This window comes from Hylobates moloch, unplaced genomic scaffold (assembly GCF_009828535.3).
Source record: "Hylobates moloch isolate HMO894 unplaced genomic scaffold, HMol_V3 SCAFFOLD_9, whole genome shotgun sequence".
NCBI classification, from domain to species: domain Eukaryota; kingdom Metazoa; phylum Chordata; class Mammalia; order Primates; family Hylobatidae; genus Hylobates; species Hylobates moloch.
In genome coordinates this window covers 108,426,831-108,443,872 of record NW_026652284.1, presented here as the reverse complement: position 1 = coordinate 108,443,872, position 17,042 = coordinate 108,426,831, and the positions used below count along the sequence as shown (strand labels likewise).

The window sequence follows — 17,042 nt, the reverse complement described above, 5'->3', positions numbered from 1 at the left end:
CTCTGCCCTCTTTTTTTCCTTCCGTGGTGACTTTGGGGACCATATGCTCCAAATGATAGGGACTATAGCATGAAGGAGGGCTGCCCTACCCCAGTGAGACTGCAACTTAAGCAAGAAATGCGTTTGATATGTTAATCCATTGAAACTTTGGGGTTTGTCTGTTGCTGCAAAAGGTATTGATTCTCCAGTGGTTCTAAAAGCTTGACCCACAAGCCCACAGCCTCAGCCTCAACTTGGAACTTGTCTGAAATACATATTCTCTGTCCAGGCGCGGTGGCTCGCGCCTGTAATCCCAACACTTTGGGAGGCTGAGGTGGGTGGATCACCTAAGGTCAGGAGTTGGAGACCAGCCTGGCCAACATGGTGAAACCCCATCTCTACTAAAAATACAAAAATTAGCCGGGTGCAGCGGTGGGCACCTGTAATCCCAGCTATTTGGGAGGAGGCAGGAGAATCACTTGAACCTGGAGGGTGGAGTGAGCCGAGATCGTACCACTTCACTCCAGCCTGCTAGACAGAGAGAGACTCTGTCTCAGAAAAAGGAAAAGAAAAGAAAAAAGAAACAGATTCTCAAGTCCCACCATAAAGCTGCAAAATCAGACAGAAACTCTGTGCTCAGGGCTTAGAGATTGTTTTCAAGTGATTCTGATGCAGCTACAGTTTGAGAACCACTGGCTTCCTCTGAGAGGCTACTGTGTGGCCTTCATCTTTTTGAGCCTTGGTTTCCTCCTCTGTCAAATGGAGATAAGAACACCTCCCTTTCCAGGGTTCATAGGAGGGTCAAGTGATACTGCATGAAACAATGTGTTTAAGGAGTCTGGCATGGTAGTTGATACACAGTCAATGCATAATAAATGCTATTTCTTAATAAATAAAAATGTTAAATGTTAGTTCTTTTTCTTTCAGCTAGGGGCCAGGGACTGCCAGAAAAACAGAAGGTGGGGATGGGGATTGCCAGAGAAATAGAACGTGGGGTCAGACTCATACCTCTAATCCCAGCACTTTGGGAGGCCAAAGTAGGTGGATGATTTGAGGTCGAGAGTTCAAGACCAGCCTGGCCAGCATGGTGAAACCCCATCTCCACTAAAAAATACAAAAATTAGCTGGGTGTGTTGGTGGGTGCCTGTAATCTCAGCTACTCAGGAGGCTGAGGCCAGAGAATCGCTTGAACCCAGGAGGCAGAGGTTGCAGTGAGCCGAGATCACGCCACTGCACTCCAGACTGGGTGACAGAGCAAGACACGTTCTCAAAAAAATTAAAAAAGAAATTTAAAAAGCAAAAGAAGGTGTGATTCCTGCCTCTTGGCACTGTGCTAGACAGCTTGTAAGATGCCCCCAGTGATTCCTGCCTCCCGGTATTCAAGCCTTTGTGTAATGTACTCCAGTTGCAGGTGGACTGGACCTAGGGACTCACTTCTAATGAATGTAATATATTAAGCTAAGCTCCTTTTAAATGTCCTAGGGGAGAATTATTTGCCTCTTCCAGCTTCTGGAGGCCCCAGGTGTTCCTTGGCTTGTGGCTACGTCACTCCAATCTGTTTCCTTTTTCGAATGAACTTCTCCTCTTCTGTATCTTATAAAAATACTTGTCACTAGATTTAGGGTCACCCAAAGAATCCAGGATGATCTCATCTCAGGATCCTTAATTACATATGCAAAAATATTTTTTTCCAAGGGAGATGATATTCACAGGTTCTGAGATGTAGACATTTCTTTTGGGGGTCCACCATCCAACTCACACAGTGCCCAAAGAAGAGTCAGGTCTTGTTCAATCTTATATTCCACTGATCAAGACACCTCATGTGTAGTGCATGACACAAACTTGAAATTTGACAAAGTTTTTTAACAGAATGGCAGAAGTGCATAACAGTAAAGCTACTGGGCTTTAGAATTAGCGAAACCCCTATTCAAACTTCAACCACTTGCAAATAAGTGACGTTAGGCAAATTACTTCACCTCTCTGGACCTCAGTTTCCTCCTGTAGGCATTTTAATAGTGTGTGTCTCATGGGGGTGTGATGAGGATTGAGGTAGTAAATGCAAAGCCACTACACAGTGTCTTGCATCAAGCAGGGCTGCAAAGTGCGGACACGGTGCCTGGCACACAGCGAGTGCTCAGAGAGGCTTGCTATTCCAACTAGCATTTTGAGGGCTGGAGTTGCTGTTGTCCTTACTCTCACAAAACCTCCTAGCCTTTTGCTCTGACTGCCACAGGGACCCTTTCACCTGCTCAGAAAGGAGAAAGAAAGAGGGAAGTCTCTGAGGCACCCAACAGTTCTCCTTTGAGACAGCTGTGGACTAAATATCCCAGCCCTGCCCTCCCATCTCCTGGCTGGTTTCCTCCAGTGATGCCTCCCAGAGAAGGGCTGGTGGCGAGCTTGCCTAGGCCCCTCATTGTTATTTCTGGCATGAGGTAACACTGCCAGCGTCCTCAGAGGCCCATAAGAATCCCCGCAGTTTGTCTGTCATCAGAGCAACTCAAAGCTGTGTGGCATCCTCCCCAGAAGACCACACTCCCAACCGGGTTGTGGGAGCCGCCTATGTCCCAGGATGGTCTGGTATGTACAAGGCAGAACCGAAATAACCCAGCCCAGCACTGGCTCGAGGGCCACATGCCTCCAGATTGCCAGGGAGATACAAGGCTTCGTGTGTGGAAAGAAGCTTCCTGGGATTTTCTGGACATCAGTGCTCTGAGTCACACTGCAGTAGGCCCACACTCTCACTGCCGTACTGAGTAGCTGTGTGATTCTGAACATTTCACTTAAACTTTCTGTGCTTCAGCTTTGGCTTCTAGGAAATAAAGAAGAGGATAGTAACATCTACTTCATCGAGTTGCTGGGAGGATTAAGAGACAGTGTGAGTAGAGACTGGAAGAAAATATTTGCAGCACATGTATCTGACCAGGGATTTGTATCAAGGATACATAAATAACCCTTGTGACTCGATAATAAAAAGACAAACAGCCCATCTTCCCAAATACAGAAAAGACCTAGACACTTCACAAAGAAGATATATGCAATAAGTGTGTGAAACAGTGCCCAATGCCATTAGTAATTAGGAAAATGTAAATAACAACCACGGTGAGACAGCACTCCACACCCACTAAGATGGCCAAAATCAAAAAGACTGTCAATACCAAATGTTGGTGAGGATGTGGAGCAATTGGAGCTCTCCTCTGCTCCTGGCAAGAGTTAAAAAATAATACTGGCCAGGCGTTGTGGATCACACCTGTAATCTCAGCATTTTGGGAGGCTGAGGCAGTCAGGAGTTTGAGACCAGCCTGGCCAACATGGTGAAACCCCATCTCTACTAAAAATACAAAAATTAGCCAGGCGTGGTGGTGGGTGCCTGTAATCTCAGCTACTCGGGAGGCTGAGGCAGGAGAATCGTTTGAGATCGGGAGCCATAGGTTGCAGTGAGCTGAGATCACGCCATTGCACGCCAGCCTGGGTGACAGGGCAAGACTCTGTCTCAAAAAAAAAAAAAAAAAAAAAGATACCACCACTTGGAAAAACAGTTTGGCAGTTGCTTAGAAAGCTAAAAATACACTTAGCATATGATCCAACAATTCCTCTTCTAGGTATTTCCCCAAGACATATGTCCATAAAAAGACTTGTCCATGAAATCTCATAGCAGCCTTATTCATCATCAATGCACACTTAAAACATCCCAAATGTCCATCAAATAGATGAAATAATAAACAGTGCGGAGTGTCCAGACAATGGAATACTAAATAGCGATAAAAAGGAAGTGTTTTTGATCTATGCAACAACCTGGATGAATCTCATAAACAGTGTACTGAAGAAAAGAAGCTAGACATGAGGAAAGTTAAGATGATTCTAAGAAGTTCTAGAACAGAGAAAATGCATGGGTAGGACAGAAATTAGAACAGTGGTCACCTTTGCGTGGGGTGAGCAGGACAGAAAATAGAGACACGAGGAAACTCCCAGGGGTGAAAGAAATGTCCTGTGTTCTTGTTTGGGGGTGAGAGGTACATGGATGTATACATTTGCAAAACACACCAAATTCTAACTTAAGATCTTTGCATTTTGTCATCCGTAAACTATATTGCAATAAAAAAGATTTAAAAGGGTTATTGTATGTAGTAGAGAGATTAGCAAGGGGGCCAAGCTCATAGATAGAACTCAGCAAAGGCCAGCTACTATTACCAAATTGTAGAAACACGTAAAAATGACTCAGTTGTATGCTGGGAATTTAGAGCACCGATCTGAACCGTGAGCCTCCCTAGTCAGGTCCCCTCTTGGAGAAGGGGAAAACTCACCCAGCGAACCCGAGGCGAAGACTGTTGTGCCCTGCCTCCCACGCTTCCTGTTGTTTCTCCGGTAAACAGAGAAACAGAAAAAGTGCACTTAGTGATGCAAAAATGAAAGATGCAGCTCTAGGAGTGGAGCAAATGCGGAGGGTGGTGCTGGGGGAGTAATGAGAACAGGCTCACTAAGCAACAAGGGGGCATGGATGCCGCAGAATGTCCACAGCCCCGGCTGCTCCATCTGCGGGTTTCAGAGATGCCTGAAGCAGCTGTGGAAATGACATTGGGCCTAGCCACTGGGGCAGTGGCCTCTTTTTTTTTTTTGAGGAGTCTCGCTCTGTTGTACAGGCTGGAATGCAGTGGTGCATCTCGGCTCACTGCAACCTCCGGCTCCTGGGTTCCAGCGATTATCCTGCTTCAAGAGATTCTCCTGCCTCAGCCTCCCAAGTACCTGGGACTACAGGTGTGCACCACAGTGCCTAGCTAAATTTTGTATTTTTAGTAGAGACGAGATTTCACCATGTTGGCCAGGATGGTCTCCATCTCTTGACCTCGTGATCTGCCCACCTCGGCCTCCCAAAGTGCTGGGATTACAGGTGTGAACCGCCATGCCCGGCCAGCAGGCCAGCAGTGGCCTCTTGAAGACTGCATAGGCTCCAAGGGTAAGAAAAGGGGCTGGAGCCCAGCGGCCTCTCCCCCACCATACAATCCCAGGCCACCTTTTCTCATACTGGCCCCCCTTAGGGGGTTCCTCCTGCATCCTTAACTCTTTCCTGGAATGTTCCACCCTCTGCTGTGCTGTGGCCTACACTGAAGCAGGAGACATCGCTCCCAGCCCATCGTGGTCTATTCTACTTTAACTGAGATCTCTCATTGGACACAGGTCTATAGTGGCTCCCAGGATTGGCTTCGAGTGGCTGCTTGCTCAGATCTCAAGGAGCCTCATCTATTTCACACAAGGTAAACCAGATGAGGTGTCCTCCCTGGTTCACAGCCCTGTGCGGCTGTGATCTTCCCATTACCCTGGCTGTGGCTGCCGAGTCTTCTCCCAGAGGTCCAGGGGGCAGCAGAAGAAAGTTGCTGATACCGGCAAGCAGGGCCTCCCTCCTGGTCACCTGCCCAGCCCGTGCAGTCCACTTTCCAGGCTTCCATGGCCTGACTCCAGCTTTGCCAGCCATCCAGAGATGCCCACATTTGCATGAAGTAATTGCCCTTTAAAAGCATCTTTTAAAGAGAACACTCTGCATCTGAGAATTATAACAGCAGAAGAAGAAAAAAAATAAGATTTCCCTCTCATCCACTACCAAACAGGAATGTCAGTGGCAAAGGGCCCAGATTTTGGATGCAAATCTTAAAAAGGCCTTAGGAGGCTTTAGGGAAAAAATATATCTATATTTGTAGAAGGTGGCAAAACTATTACCTTTCAGCTAAAGACTTTGTCTCTACCTGTGAATCAAAAGTCAGAACAAAACTGCACTCAATTACTAAACATGGAACAAGTATTTTGGGGTTTTTTTTTTTTGAAGCAAAAGAGTGCTATCATTTCATTCCCACCCATGACATGCTATGTACCCAGATCTGGCTACCTTATTAGCAAGGCCTGGTGCAGAATGAAAATGCTTGTTCAAACAGGAAAAAAAAAAAAAAAAAAAAAAGCTTTTTTCTTTATTCTGAGATCTCCATCCTGTTGTGTTTTGTTTTTATCTGCCATTTAATGTCATACCCTCCTGGGCACAGGAATACTTGCAGGGTGAATACAGCCCCTTGAAGACCTCCACAGCCCTGCCCCATGGCACAATTATGGGATTGACTCTGACACTCTTCAGTCTTGGTCACATCTGGGAAAAGGAGGAGGTGGCAGAAGCAGAACTTCACTTACAAAACACAAACTCAAAGATAAAGTGATTAAGATTTTCAAGAGTTTCAAGGTGGCTATTGCAAACCTTTAAGCTCCAAGTGGGGAGCCCCCTTATATCTAGCAGTCAGCGTAACTGAAGGTGAGGAGCCTTCCCCTAGAATGTCTTATCAATCTGGGCTCAAGGTCTGCGCCTCTGCCCTTTGCCAAGTTACTGATCTTTCCCGTTTATAAAATGGGGCTAATAACAGTACCTCCTTTGTATAATTAGTTGACCTGAGAATAATGGCTAACTCTTCTACAGCACTTGTTGGCATGAGTGGCATTAGCAGCTAGCCTAATGCCCCACACTGTTTGATGTGTTTTAGAAATATCAACTCACTTAACTCTCATAACAGGCCTGGGGGGACGTCGGTACTGTTTCTGCCTGACGAGAGCATGTGGAGGCGTGGAGCAGCATGCAACTGGTCCAGGCCCAAATGGCTTGGGCGGGGAGGAGCAGCATGGCCAAGATTTGCACCCATCCACTCAGCTCCAGAGCATCACTTCTGCCAGGTGCCTGAAAGGTAAACAGCGGTTATTGTTTCATTTCATCTAGCCCTCATAATGAGCCTATGAGGTGGGGTTGTTACATTTGAGATCATTAAAGAGAAGGATACGGAAGCTCAGAGAGGTGAAGGAACTTGCCCAAGGTCCCCCAGCAGGACTACCTCCAGGATAGGAGAGGATGTCAACTGAGGGGAGGAAAGGGATGGAGAAGCTGGGGCCTCTGACAGAACGGACCTGCATGGATGCCTTGGGGGTTTTTATGTAAGCCATGTCTCCAGATAGGATAGAAAGGCAGGAGTTTGAGGGGTATGGAAGAATGGGTCATTATAGCCCTGGGATGCTAAAATCCCTGATTATCAGGGCAGGATGGCAGCGTGGAAAGCATATCTATGTCTTAATTTTATATTTGGGGAAACTGAAGCTGGATGTGGGAAGTGGCTAGCCTAATGTCCCTTAATCAGAAAACACAGCCCCGAGAGCAGATGACCCCAGGCCAGCATACTTGCCAGGTCTGTGGCATGTGCTGAGCACATACCAAGGGTCCCAAGTCCATAAATCCAACAGTCCAACTCCTCCTAAGAGGCTGCTGGATAACCACCAGGCAGTCCCAGGCACAGCCCAAATCCTTAAAATAAAGCCCCTTGCCATTTTGAGCTAGGGTGGGTTTTTAGTTGTAACATTTAGGAAAGGAAAATCACCAACTTTGTAGTCAGGCAGATGTAGAATTGAAAATGGCTTTAGCATTTAGTAACTGTGTGACCTTAGGCAAATTACTTGACCTCTCTGAGCTTCAATTTCCTCATCAGTAAAATGGATCAAAAGCAAGATCACATCATAGTGAACATAAGTTTCTGGAACAGAGTAAATGAAAAAGAAGTTACAGAGTGTCAAACTGCCTAGTGTAGTAAAAGCTAGCACTTAGCAGGTGCTCAATAAAGACCATTGCTGAATCCATCAGAGGCCAAACCTACATAGCATGTAAGAGAAGGGTCTCACAGGAGATGTCAGTTCTAGAGGCACTTAACATACATCTCCGTCTAAAACCCAAAGAGGGGAAGTTCAGCAGAATTTGGGGAGGTCTGAAATAGGGGCCACCATTCATCATTACCCAGGAAATAAGATCTGGAGGTTCTAGTGATGGGAAGCAGGAAAGGGAAGTTGAAAAGGAGGCTTAAGTGTGAGAGAAGTTACATTTTTTGGAGTTTCTTTTCTATTTAAGGTCTTGCTAACCACTTGGTAAAACTCATTTCTGGTTCATGTTCTTAGCAGGAAAACACATTTCATGCTAAACAGTAAGAACAGGCCCCAGCTTGGAAAGTCCTCAGAGGTTCTCATGTTTCTTGTGTCATCTGCAACTGTAGGGTACCATGGGCTGAGTGACTCAATTTGAATAATTGTACTTTGAGGATTTCTAGGGGAAGCACCCAGGGCAACCTTCTGACTGGGATCTTATAACACAGAGATAGAGTCAAATCAAGATGCTTCTGAGGCCCAGAAGGCTCACTCCAGATTGCAATGCATTCATTCAACAAAAATTGATGGCTCGCACAATGTGTGCTGAAGACACTCTCAGAGACTGAGGACCCATAGTGAGCAACCTGGACACAAAGGGGCTTACACTCTGTCGGGGGAGGCTACCAAAAGAGAATCTCTCATGGGAATAGGCTGCAGAGCTAAAGGTGTAGAACTTGGGAACCTAGTAATGACTGGGAGTTAAAGAACAGCTCTTCAAGGAGATGGCACTAGAGGTATGAACTGAAGGAGGAGAAAGAAATGTATTCATCTCCTGGGGCTGCCATGACAGAATATTGTAAATTGGGGAGCTTAAAATAACAGAAAAGTATTTTTCCACAGCTCTGAAGACTAGCAGTCTGAAATCAAGGTGTCAGCAGGACCGTGCTCCCTCTGAAAGCTGTAGGGAAGAACCTTTCCTTGCCTCTTCCTAGCGTCTGGTGGTTGCCAGCAATCCTTGTTGCTCCTTGGCTTGTAGATGCATCATTCCCACCTTTACCTCCATCTTCCCAAGGCCTCCCCACTGTGTGTCTCTGTCCCCAGGACACCAGCCAGTGGATTAGGGGCCATCCTCATCCAGAATGACCTTATCTGAACGTGATTGCATCTGCGAAGACCCTATTTCTATTATACATAAGGTCACATTCACAGGTTCTGGAAGTCCGAACTTCAGCATATCTTTTGGGAGACACAATTCAGCACACTGCAGGAAGCAACACAGGCAGGGTGAGCATTTAACAAAGCCCTGAGCTCGGCAGCAGATGGAGGCTTCAGGAAGGAAGGAAGCCAGTGTGTCTGGAGCCCAGTGAGGAAAGGGGAAAGTGGGTGGCAGTCAGATCATACGGACCCAGGAGATGGTGAAGAGCAACAGGGGAATTCACCAGTTTTTAACTCTGAGATAGACACACTTTTTCCAGCTCATGCTGTTTGCCTCAAAGAGGTCAGCATCCCGGCACAGAGTTGTGGCCACCCAGCCTCTTCATAGTCTGATGCACCACACCTGTGACTGGCCTGCCACTCCAGAGCACCAGAGGTGAGGCAAAAATAGCTTATGGTGTTGACAGCTCTCTGCTCTGGGAAACCAGAGGCTAAAGGTGTCCCGTTTACTGCACAGTTGCTGCCTGAGTGCATCCTGATGGGCAGCAGGGGAAACCAGAAAGGGCCCTTCTCTGCAAAAAAAAAAAAAAAAAAGGAAACCTTGGACATATATATGTATACCAAAGTTTTGTGCTTGAAGTAAAGATTTGTTTTCTGTGCAGACCGTCTTTGGTATAAGGAAGTCCTATCATTTGTTTTACAAATACTTATGGAGTGCCTACCATGTCACAGATACTTTTCTTGGAAAGAGGTAAGACAAAAATCACTGCCTTCCTGAAGTTTATATTCCACGGGAGTAAGATAAACTAATAAATCAACTCAAACAGTTAATTGTAGCACCCATTAGGAGACACCAAGAACAATGGAGGAAAATAAAACCAGCAAAGAGCATAGTGAGCTTCGTGGGATGTGCGGAAGTTTCAGTGTTAAACTTGGTGGCCAGGGAAGGCCTCATGGAAATGACGACACTCGAGCAAAGACTGAGAAGGGATGAGGAAGTGGACAAACAGGCTAGAGAGGAAACAGCAGGTGCAGAGAACTTGAGGCAGAAGTATGCCTGGAGGGTCCGAGTTATGACAAAGGGACCAGGATGCCAGGGTGAAGTGAGATGGAAAGGATGAGGACGTGATCAGAGATGTCACAGGGCTGCATCCCATGGGCCTCGCAGGCCACGGTGAGGCCTGTGGCTTTTACTCGAAATTAGATGGAACCCTTTGAGGGTTTTGAAGCAAATGGGCTTATGTGCTCTGGCTGTCATTTCAAAGGATCACCCTGGCTGTTGTTTTGAAGACAGATTGAGAGGCAAAGGCAGAAGCTGGGAGACCAGCCCAGGGGCTGTTGCAAAAATTCCAGGCAGGAATGAGGGTGGCTTCGACCAAGAAGTGAGAGGAGGTCATAGTCTGGATACATGTGACAGATGGACTGGATAGATAGCATAACTGCCCAAGAGATTCTTCCTGCCCACTGCATCCGTGCACCATGGTCAGCAGTGTCCCGCTGGTAGAGATGGTGCCAGAGTCAGCCCCCATCTCTCTGCCAGGAGAACTAGGCAGCTGCTTGAGCTGGCCTCCAGGCCTGTTGCCAGCGGGGGGCTACTGAATCATACACAGGTAGCCACCAGCACAATCCCACGAGACTCCAAATTTGTTACTGCCCAAGGGGTTATTCCTGCCCACTGCATCAAGAAAGACCATGGCATTGTAGTACAAAAAGAATTTAATAGACACGAGGCTGGCCACGCCACGTGGGCGATGGAGTTCGTACTCATATCATCTTGTTCAAAGCTCACAGGTTAGGGATTTTTCAAAAGCAGTTTGGGGGAAGGGGTTGGGGTGGACAGGTAACAGGTGCTTGCTGCTGATTGGTTGGGGCAGAGATGAAATCGTAATGGGTTGAAGCTGTCCTCCTGTGGGGCTGAATTGCTTCTGCGTGGAGCCATCAGTTCCAGGTGGAGCCATGGGTGTCAGATATGCAAAAAACCTGGAAAGATATTCTCAAAAGGCCAATCTATAATAGCAGTGTTATTCGCAGGAGCAATTGGGAAAGTTGCATATCTTATAACCTCTGGAATAATGTCTGCACCTTAGTAGGATTCATGCTCTCCTCCTCCCCGCACCCTGATGGCCCCCTATCTGCTTTACAAAAGTGGTTGAGTTTTAGGCAAGGCCTATTGTCATTTAAACTGTAGCCTAAATGTCTTCCAAAGTTAGCTTGATCCAATAGCCCAGGAATAATTAAGGGAAAGGCAAGATGGAGGTTGGGTTAGCTTAGCTTACTGTTATAATTTTCTCACTGATATACCTTTTGCAAAGGTGGTTTTAATAGGATGGATGAGAGAGGGGATGACCAACTGAAGTTCCTCATCTAAACCAAAGCTTTCCCCATCTCAAGGTCTTTGTCAGAACATCTTTTCCATCCTCCCTGCAGCAGGCTCCTTTAGGTCTGGGCTTGACTGTCACCTCCCCAGAGAGGGCTTTGCTGGACCCCAGCTCAAGTGTACTCCCCTGTAATTCTCGTTCCCATCCATGTGGATGTTGTACTTAAACACAAGTTAGTGGCCTGCTTAGGTTTTGTCTGTTGCCTTGATTTGAGTCTGTGCCCCACACTGGATGCATCGAGCTCCAGGAGAGCAGAGACCTGGTTTCTCTTGTGCACCTGCCACATCCAAGAACCAAGCTCAGGGCCACTCAGAGGAGGTGCCCACATTATATTCAAATGAGTGCATATTTACATAAGGACAGAAAATATCCAACAAGGCATTTGTTTTGGGAAGGAGGGAAGGAAGGGAGGGAGGGAGGAAAGAAGGAAGGAAGGAAGAAAGGAAGGGAGGGAGGGAGGGAGGGAGGGAGGGAAGGAGAATTTATGGAATTTGCAGACTCAGCATTTAAACCCAGGTTTGCTTACCCAAATATCACTCACTTTCTACTTCCCTCCTCCACCCCATACAACCATCAATCAATGAACAAACCCACCCTGCGGCTGGCTGGGGAACCTGAGTGCTTAAGTTGCTTGCAATGTAACTGAGAATGCTAAACTAAGACGCATGTAACACAACAGTGACCGTGATAAAAAAAAAAATTCATTAGCAAAGTTTGTTGTAGAAGACTATTTAATTATAAGGAAAGATGTTTATGATACAGTTTTAAAAGAACATTTTAGAAAACAGCATGTAAAATATAATCTCCTTCCTAAAAAAACAAAAAAATATATATATATATATATATATATATATATATATATACATAGAAAATGTACTGGAAGATTTTACATCAAAATGTGAGCTGGGTATATTTGACTGGGGTGATTACTGGTATTTGGCTATTTTATTTAAATTTTCTATCATGATTCGATATCACTCTTGGAGCAGTACATAAGTAATTAAAATTATATTTCTGCATACATATAAGTCTATAGTAAGCTGCAAGGTCAGTAGTGATTCCCATAGAAGGGGCAGGCCAGTCGTCAGGCAAGGCTTCCAGAAGGAGGGAAGGCGCGGAATGAGGTGGAGCGCGCATGTGAGAAGACATTTCCTGCTGCCGTTTTCCCACAGTGACGCTGTGTGGTGGCCCCAGGCTCCTCTGGGGTGTTCTGCCTCTTCAAGCCTCTGAGGGAGACATGCAACTTGTTGGCTGGGCCCCTGAGAGGACCCTCCTGCCTGGCTTTGACCTAGAGGTCTCTTGGCCTCCACTGCCTTCATTCCAAAGCACTCCTGAAAGCATCCTTCCTCGGAAGATCCAGGAGAAGCTCACAATTCCATATCAGCTAGGGATGTGTGATCATGTGACCTGCATGTCGCCATATGCAATGACGCAGAGAACAGGAGTCAGAGTGAGAAGGCCTGGGTGGGAGGCCCACTCTCCACTGCTTAGCTAGGCGACCCCGGGGGAGTCATTTCATCTCGGAGTATTAATTGTCTGTAAAATGGGGTAATGAACCTCTCACAGGGCTGTAGTAAGGGCAAAAGAAGATAACTTTTGTGAAATTAATGGGAAAAGGCCAGAAAAGCTGCTTTCTAGACAGTAACTCACTCACAAATGTTAGCAAGCAATGATCCCATGGAAATTCAGTGCAGGACTCACTCTTGCTGGTAACAGAGAAGGAGGGCACAAAAGTCCCTGTCCACAGGGGCCAGGATCCCTGGGGGGTCCTGAGGCCTGGGTAGAAGGCACTAGGGATGCACCCAGCAGGAACTTAGGTGCTGCCAGCTTGCTCAGCATGGAGGAAACCTCTGCAGAGGAGGGGTGGACTGAGGAAGGGGAGCAGCAGAAGACAATTTCACAGCAAGTGCTTACAAAGTGCCAGGAACCGTATTATCTCTAATATAAGACACCCTGCCAGGTAGTTATCATCTTCATCATTTTAAAAACGAGTAAAGTGGGGCACAGAGTGTTATGTAACCTGTGCAAGGTCACAGAACCAGAACATGGCCTCTCTACCTTCACTCTACGCGCACTAATCTCCATCCCCAGGGCCGAGGGGCTGCAACCGGATGGTGAGGTTTTAGTCTTAGCCCTGATGGTGAGGTGGGGAGGGGACAAGGGTGACTTGAAAAGCTCTCTGTTCCCCTTGGCAACTGTCTTTCCATTCGCACCCCCTCCTGCACCCCTCTGCCAGGCCTGTTGATCACAGAGGCACCATCCCATCTGCTCAGCCTAGAAGTTCAGAATCTCCCGAGGTTTCTGAAGCCTCCAGCACTGTTCTTTGTGACACTCTAAACACAGCAGCTTCTCCTCCTGGGGATGAGAAAGGGTCAGCCAGAGCCCTGGGCCTCTGTTCCCAACCCCTGAGCCCAGCCCTGTTCCCAAGGCTGCACACTATATATCCAGCCCCAAGGACATGGTGGGAGCAGGACGAAGGCAGAGAGGAGAGGGGACACAGGAACTGCCCCTAGGAAGGGAGGCCCCGAGGTCCAGAGAGGGGAACAACTTCAGGCCTGGCTCATGGAGACGTGTCCAGCCTCAGAGGGAGCAGGATCAAGCAGAGTTCCAGGTGCCGGGTAGGGCAGAAGAGGAGGGTGGTCCCAGAGCCCTGTCTAAGTCCCTGCAGGAAATCTCTGAGGAGGAGCTGCCTGGGGGCAGGCTGGGGTGCAAAATGCCTGTCCACTGGCTGTGGGGCAGGAGAGGGAAGAAACTAAGAGGGGAGTTCTTGTCTGAAGCTCATCTCTACGCTGATGGCCCAGAGTGCAGCTAGGAAGTATGGACTCAAGCTGGACTGCCTGGGTTTGAACCCTGGCTCTGTTACTTAATAGATTCTCAGGTAAACGAGTTAAATCTCTCCGTGCCTTACTTTCTCCACGTTTACAAGGAATAATAACCACACCTGCCTCAGTGTTGATAAGAGAAAGGAAATGAGTCTGTGTGGTTGAAATTTTCACAGGGAGCCTGGGGTGCAGTCAGCACTGCCTAATCCAGCGACTGGCACACCTTCTCTGTAAAGGGCCAGAAGGTCAATATTTTAGGCTTTGCTAGCCATATGGTCTCTATTGAATATTCTTTTTGTATTCTTCAACCCTTTAGAGACATAAAAATTGTTCTTAACTCAGAGTTCTTATAAGCACAGAACACCGACCAGATTTAGCCCAAAGGCTGTAGTTTTTGTTTGTTTGTTTTGAGACGGAGTCTCACTCTGTCGCCCAGACCTCCTAGGTTCAAGCGATTCTCCTGCCTCAGCCTTCTAAGCTGGTGGGATTACAGGTGTGCACTACCATGAATGGATAATTTTTGTATTTTTAGTAGAGATGGGGTTTCGCCATGTTGGCCAGGCTGGTCTCGAACTTCTGACCTCAAGTGATCCACCCGCCTTGGCCTCCCAAAGTTCTCGGATAACAGGCATGAGCCACTGTGCCCAGCAAAGGCTAGAGTTTAAGGACCGCTGATCTAGACTAAGGGTGACCCTAGAGTTGTAGGTGTGGTTAGGGGCAGGCATATTGGCTGGCTTCAGTTGGAAGCAGTTTCTAGGCCAGCCTGGTGAGGCAGCGGAAACATGGCAAGACTGGGGGCCCGGGTGGGGTGGAGCACAGCCTGCTGTGAGCTCTCATGCTGAGCCCTGGGCCCACCTGCGGCCATCATTCCCATCGCAGTTTAAGAAGCACCTAAGGCTGGAGCCCCTGAGGACAACGACAATGGACAGTGTGCCATTCAGAAGGGATGACCCACCATACGTCCTCTAATAAACATTTACAAGTTGTTTACTATATGCTAAGCACTGGCCTAAGCCATGAACAAGGCAAAAGGGCCCAGGCTTGACCCCTGGAGGTCTCAGCTGGCAGGTTGCACCTTTGACAGCCCCAAGCTGGGTCTTCATCCTGAGTCTCAAGATGCAGTAGCCTCAGTGAACCCCTCAGCCTCCAAGGGTTCATGGGGTGATCCTCTTGGTGGGGCTTATGAATCTGGGAGCCCATTATTCTGTCCTTCTGGAGAGAAAGAGAAAAAAACGGATCCACTGACTATAAAATGGTAGCAGGACGGTGGCCCACCTGTATTGCTCAGCTGGTACAGGGGACAGGGCACCCTTCAAGTGAGGACCTCAGAGCATTTGACACATGTTCACTCATTCCAGAAAGCTCTCCTTCACCGCTCTAGATACCAAGGTCTCGAGAGGCTCCTAACTGTGGGCCCTGCCCATCAAAGAGAGTGACAGCATATAGTGAACATTGCCATTTTACAGATTGGAAAACTGAGTTTGAATAAAGCTAACTAAGGTGTCTGAGATCATGCCACTCACCATGATGGAAAAGCAAATCAGAATCTTATGTACCCTGTGCCCCACAAACACAGTGGACTCCTTCCTGTACCCCATCAGCATTCTATTCTATAATATTACCAAGCACAGTTGTACCTGGTTGGTTATCTTTTTTTGACTCATGTCCTCTGTGCCCTGAGCCTACTTGTTGCAGGACCCATGGTTAATCTCTAATGAATATACCAGCAATTGACAGGTGGGTTGAGTTTCTTTTTACAAAGAAATGAAAGTAACACCATCATACATATGAGATCTGGAGGGCACAGAGAAGCCAGTTCTGACCATGCCGAAAGAGTGTGGCAGAAGTGGAGCGGAAAAGAAAAGTCTCCATAAGTATCTTAGAAAGTGTATCGAGAATGCGTACCTCAAGCTGGTTGTTTTCAACTTGTGACTGACCGCAACACTAACAAACAAGGGAAAATGAAATCCACGATCATCCTCAGACAGGGTCACCCTGACATTCAGAGCAGAAGCCACAAAGTTTTGCTGTAAAGAGCCAGACAATATATATTTTAGGCTCGGCAGGGCACAGGTCTGTCTCACGATTCCACTCCCCCACTATAGCAGGAAAGCAGCCACAGACAATATGTAAAGAAATGGGCATAGCTATGTTCCAATAAAACTTTATTTACAAAAACAGGCTATGGACCATAGTGTGCCAAATCCTGGTTGAGTACAGACAATGGCAATGTGACCACTTAATGAGATTCTATCGTGTGCCATGAACTCTACATCTTTTAATCTCCTTCCTAAGGCAGGTGTTTGCTGAGCGCTCACCCCCAAGCCAGGCACTGTTCTAGAAGCTGGGCTTCAGTGCAGGAAAATGCAAAACCCTGCTCCCTCAAACTTACATGGTGGAGAACCCTGCCAACACCCCACCCTCACCCCAAGAAAAAGCATCACCCCGACTTTTCAGAAAAAGAAAAAGGTACGAATCCTAGAACTTGTGAGGGGCACAGCTGGGATTCTAGCACAGATTCCAAATCTCGGTTCTTTTCAGGATGCCATACCATCTCTCAAAGCAGAATCAGGACCTTCAATTTCAACCCAGAGGCTGCATCTCATCTATAGCCAAGCCAAACTGCAGCTGCAATCTCCTATGCAACAGCAGCCCAAGTTTTAACGCCCAAAGCAAGAAAAGATGCAGTGGACACTGACTGTCCAGCCTCTGATAAACCTAATAGAAGCTGCTCTCCAGGGCAGGCCATGCAGGTCTGGCCCCATCCACGTCTGGAATCACGAGATGCAAAAGATGCAATGGATTTAAACTCTGCCTGTCTACCAACAGTCCCATAGACTGAGAGGTCTGGGGGAGGCTCTGGAGCAGGAAGGTGGAGATGACAAACACAGCTCTGCTGTTTTGAGGCCTGGTATGGGCAAGGCACTGGTTCAGAGTCTCCCTGTCATCCTTTTTCTATGGTTTTCATGGCTTGGACCCTGAAATAAAAGAGCCCTCTGTGAAAGGGAATGAAGACAGGGAGGAACAGAGAGTAGAAGAAAAAACTTTGAGTGCCCACTTG

The 17,042-nt window shown here is 47.3% G+C and overlaps 1 long non-coding RNA gene across 3 annotated transcripts in view; it reads right to left on the bottom strand.

Annotated features, from left to right (window-relative positions):
* LOC116813589 (uncharacterized) overlaps positions 1–17,042 on the bottom strand; it is a 391,404-nt gene that overhangs the window by 74,649 nt on the left and 299,713 nt on the right. The window contains exon 5 of one of the 3 annotated variants that reach the window (XR_009214998.1): positions 12,042–15,193. The exons of the other annotated variants lie outside the window; for them this stretch is intronic. This is a non-coding gene — a long non-coding RNA (uncharacterized LOC116813589). Of the gene's footprint in view, positions 1–12,041; positions 15,194–17,042 lie in introns of those variants that run through there. 3 annotated transcript variants of the gene reach the window in all.